Here is a 5,894-nt window from a genome sequence, read left to right on the forward strand (position 1 = left end):
TTTTATTAAGTGAAATAGTCTCCATTCTTATTGATGATGATTTTCCATCTTACAATCAGGTTGTTAATGCCATGATTAAAGAAATAACTTGGCTTTGAAGCAAAAAACATGTCGATGTCCTCTTTAACACCCTCCACATTTGCATACGTTTTCCCATTAAGATGGTGTTGCAGCGAACGAAAAAGATCGTAATCTGATGATGTCGTATTTAGAGAATATGGTGGGTGGGGGAAAACTTCCCAACCAACTCCATAATCTTGAGTTGCGTCAAACTTGCCACATGTGGACGTGCATTGTCGTGGAGAAGAAGAACACATTTCCCATTGACGAGTGAAGGGCGATTCTGATGAAGGGCTTGATTTAGACGTTCCGGTTGCTGACTATAGATCTCTGCATTGACAGTCCGCTGTGGATTGAGAAATTCGAAATGAATTACTGCTTTGATGTCCCACGAAATAAAAAGAATCACTTTCTGCGGATGGAGTCCAGGTTTTGGGGTCGGAAATGGTTTTTATCTAGGACTGAGCCATTGTTTTTGACTTTTAATATTCGCATAGAGAATCCATTTTTCATCAATTCTCGTATTGAAACAGAATATCTAAAACATGAAGAGAGAAATCCCATATATACCACATAATTATTACAGAATATATAAAACATGATAAACGAAATCCCATATATACCACATAATGATTACAGAATATATAAAACATGATAAACGAAATCCCATATATACCACATAATGATTACAGAATATATAAAACATGATAAACGAAATCCCATATATACCACATAATGATTACAGAATATATAAAACATGAAGAAAGAAATCCCTTTTTAGCACATAGTGATTACAGAATGTGTAAGACATAAAAAAAGAAATCCCTTATATACCAGATAGTTATTAAAGAATATGTAAAACAAGAAGATAGAACTCCCGTTTATACCATATGGAGGTCATAGAATATGTAAAACATGGAGAAAGAAATCACATATAAACCGTAAATGAATCCCATGTATACCATCTAGTGGTTAAAAGGAAAGTATAACAAATTAAGAAAGAAACTTCATCTGTATCATATCCTTGTTTTAGAATCGTCTTTTTTTCTTCAGGAAGCGGGAGAAGAAAGGGCAGAAAGAAATCACATATAGACCGTAAATGAATCCCATGTATACCATCTAGTGGTTAAAAGGAAAGAAACTTCATCTCTATCATATCCTTGTTTTAGAATCGTCTTTTTTTCTTCAGGAAGCGGGAGAAGAAAGGGCAGAAAGAAATCCCCCGCATGCTTTGGTAGTTGCAAAATCTATAAAAATACAAATAAAAAGGTCGTGTAAGCTGTACGTGCAAAACATGAAAATCGAAATTGTTTTAACACATTATTTTCACAGAACTTACAAACACATGGAGAATAAAACCTTTCTGGAACTACATAATGGTCTTAAAACATAAGAAACGTGAATGAACCAATGTTATGTTTGTCATAAAGCTGTTTTAGAACGCGTAAAATTGAATGAAATTTCATCTGTATTAAATGATGGTTAAATAATCTTAAAAAAAGATGGAAATCAAAGCATCGTTGAAAACTATTATACAGCATGTTTCCTTGTTAGCTATTGAGCGATACAAAAGAATTAGAACCGATGCGTTTCGTGCATTCTGATACCAGATAGGAAAGTTCTACAAGGCTTTGGTCTCTTCATTGTATGACATCCTCACAGAAGCTAGTGAAACAAAGCCTGGTTCCGAACTGAAAGCGGTCACTTCCAAGACGTCAAGCTCAAAGCCTGGTTCTGAACTGAAAGGGGTCACTTCCAGGATGTTAATCTTCAAGGTTTTACCAGCCATGCGATATGGCACGACTTGTTGCATGAGATGATTTTATCCAGCTAGCATGTTTCGAGCCATTCCGTAACTACAAAAATAAAAGTTTTTCTTCGTGAATAAAAAACTGAAGAAGGTTTTTCAAAAGCAGCAGCTGACGCAAGGAGAATTATAGACGAAATCACTGGAGTTTTTTTTTGTTTGTCTGTTTTTTTTAAAGGTCAATTGTCGACACTGTCCAAAAAAATCGGTAGAAGAGGGGTTTCAGTAACTACAGAAACACAGCTCATCGTTCGCTTTGCTGACTTGTCGAAAATTTGCTGAAACATTGTGTAAAGATCCATACTGGCTTATCAGATAATCAGGCAATTGTTGTCATTGTAACAGACCTGTGTAATGAATTGCAGACCCTCTTTTGGAAAGCGACCAGAATGAGACTGTCAAGTGCATTGGAATGCATATGCAAGAACAGATTAGTATCATTGTTTCGCAACACATTTGTTGCAATGGAATTCTGCTGATTTAACTCATCCCTGTTGATAATGGAGAAAGAAGCTTGCCTAAACTGAAATTACTAAAACCTGTTTGAAATTAATCATGACACAAAGAAAACTAGTTGGACTGGCAAACAGTTTGAGTGAACTTGAATTACCACATACATACCCATATATGTTGTCCAAATATTGCTTTGAACTTACAAAAGAGCATCGTTTGTGACTCAGTCTGTTGAGTGTTATATCAAAGAAGTTGTAGGCTGACCACAAACCATAGCTTCATGGCTGCACATTTTGTATTTTGAGTGGAAGGACAATGAGATTACATGCCATATATTAACCGAAATTGAAAATCAATCAATCATGCCAACAGTGTTTTCAAATCTAAGGCCTGTTTTAAACATATAAAAAAATGTTACATTTACATTACTACAGGCAAAAAAATCTTAGTACGATCAAGATAGCAATGATTCCACAAAGTAAAAAATGTGAATTACACATATACTTCAGCAATTTTATTTTACTTGATTTGCCTGCAGAATAACATACAAAAGAAAGTATCATTTGAATCAACATGCCAACAGTGTTTTCAAATCTAACGCCTGTTTTATATATATAAAGAAAATTGTTACATTTACATTACTACAGAAAAAAAAATCTTAGTACGATCAAAACGGTGACGCTAACAGTGTGCTGTTTCACATCAGTGTTTGATCGAACATGAATTACCACCAAAACGGTGACGCTAACAGTGTACTGTTTCAGGTCAATGTTTGATCGAACATGAATTACCACCAAAGTGGTGAAGCTAACAGTGTGCTGTTTCACATCAATGTTTGCTCAAACATTAATTACCACCCAAACGGTGACGCTAACAGTCTGCTGTTTCACGTCAATGAGAACAAGAAAAATGTAATTTACAGAATGGTAAAATTTTGAATTAGCACGATCTTAGTTGTTACTGTAACATTGTAGAACTATGAATTAATATGATTGACTTGATTTGTAGTCCTACAGATTTGTTGCATAAATGAAAGAAAAGTGGCGGCAGATTGAAAACATGCCTAGTTTGTTAGAGCAGCTGCTCGGAGTAGTACTGTATTGTATGGAAAAGATACTAAGGCTATCTGCTACTGGCCCTAATTTTGAACCACTGGCCAACTGACCAGAGGGAAGGTTGCTATGAAAGCAGCGTGACTCAAATAATTTATCCTTAAGATGTTCTCTTGGTTCTACATTAAAACAGAATAGATAAGTTCTATATATATGTATAAGTATACATATAGTCTAATATGTCGTGTTTTTGTTTGTTTGTTTGTTTTTTGGTAAGAACAACAACAAATCGTGGACAAAGTCTGCTGAGTGTTATATCGAGGAATTTGTAGGCTGACCACAAACCATAGCTTCATGGCTGCACATCTTGTATTTTGAGTGGAAGGACAATGTGATTGCATGTCATATATTAACCGAAATTGAAAATCAATCAATCATGCCAACAGTGTTTTCAAATCTAAGGCCTGTTTTAAACATATATAAAGAAAAATGTTATATTTACATTACTACAGACAAAAAAAAAATCTTAGTACGGTCAAGATAGCAATGATTCCACAAAGTAAAAAATATGAAATTACACATATACTTCAGCAATTTTATTTTACTTGATTTGCCTGCAGAATAACATACAAAAGAAAGTATCATTCGAGCTTCCCGTGTTACTTAACGTTTGTAGCACCGAGTAATGTTGCAGATCAACCTTCTGAGAAGGTCACGGAGAGATTTCATTGATGCAGTGTAGATGCGCAAAATATAGGGACTGGAAGCATTCGCCTATTGCACGACAAGGAGTGACTGCCCTGATTGCCTGTGACCCACAGACCGACTGACACACAAGTTCTATGGTCCAACATAACACATTCATGAATGGTGGTTCAAATTCCTTGTACGTAGGACACAATAAAAGTACCATAACTATTCATGGTATATATATATTTAGATAGTAAGCTTTAATTTTTCAAATATTGTCACCTTTTTATTTGTGTAGGATGATGTAGAAAAAGGATTTGAAACACTAATTATAGCCAAAAAAAAAACAATAACAACAACAACATATGGCTTATTGCTTTACATATTTTCTTCATTAAGTATTTAGTTGCTTAGTCTTCGGAAATGGTAAAATTATAAGAAATAATCGCATGTTCTTTATTTATCGTCAGTGACGAATAACTCAAATTAAAAGTATTCTAATAAAATAAAAAAACAACAAATATATTTACACCATTGACACATTGTATCCAATATATTATTCGAATTATTAATCTATCGTTGAAAGCGTGGGTTATCTGTGTGTCCGCCCACCACAGGGGTATCGAAACCCGGTTTCTATCGTTGTATATCCGCAGGCATACCGCTGTGCCACTGATGGGGGGGGGGGGCGTTGAAAGCTAGCTGGATGCAAAATATCAACATGGCGTAAACCCATTTGTTTTTTACTTAATTTTATTTACTCGTTCAACTGAATTTCAAGTTATTTTTGTTATTTCCGTTTCGAGGACAACATCTGTTTGTTTTTAATTCTTGTTCTGGATTTATTGAAAATTTTACTGGTAAAACATCGCTTTTTGCTTTTTTTTGTGTGTCAGTTTTTATTTTTAAAAAAGGAGCATGAAAATCTTACGGAAATGATGAATTAAATTTTAGGCTTCCGCTTATAGTTTTATAAAACTGAGAGAATGTTGATTTTTTGGGGATCATTTTACTGATATTTATTCAGTCTTACTTCGGCTGTTTTTAGAATTACCGATGGATCCGAACACCGATTTAATCAATTTTTTTAAACTAATTATGCACCGAATTGTTTGTGTATCCATAATTGTGTTAGTCACAGGATTCGTGACAACAACGAGAAACTAATATTACCATCGATATTACAATTAATCTCATTTTGTAATATCTGTCATTTTATTTGTGTTTTGCATAAAAAAGAATTATTTCACCTATGTGACTAGTCAGTTCTTTATCCGATACACGCAAAATCGTAAGATTACTCAATATTGTGCAATTATGTGAACCTAATCAGTTGTGAACGATATAAAGATAACAAGTAAAGGAAAGTAGGTTCAAAACAAGATAGTAGGTATGACATTTACATCATCCCTACATAATAGCACAGGCAAGAATTAACATATAGCAATATATATAAAACTATTCGATCACAGTTGAGTTTAATTTATCCTATTTTTGTCTATTCTATTATGTCTGTTCTATTACGTAGGGATGATGCAAATACCATCCCTACTATCTTGTTTGCATTGGTTTTGAAAGATTGATATTAGCCATCCCTACATTTACTTCCTTTTTTGAAAAGCTTTTTTTCTTTACTTGTTTTTGAATGCAATGTTTCACTAGACATGGGAAGGTTATACTTATAACCAAGTTCTAAAAAACATTGAAGTTCCAACTATAATATTTACCAGACCACCGTGACCCGTTGGGTCAACCACTATTCAGAGGTTATGAAGAATTCAAGGTAATTTCAATATTGCACCGAAATGAAGGTTTATTTTTTGAGATAATTT

This window comes from Limulus polyphemus, unplaced genomic scaffold (assembly GCF_000517525.1).
Source record: "Limulus polyphemus unplaced genomic scaffold, Limulus_polyphemus-2.1.2 Scaffold1623, whole genome shotgun sequence".
In the NCBI taxonomy this organism is placed as follows: Eukaryota; Metazoa; Arthropoda; class Merostomata; order Xiphosura; family Limulidae; genus Limulus; species Limulus polyphemus.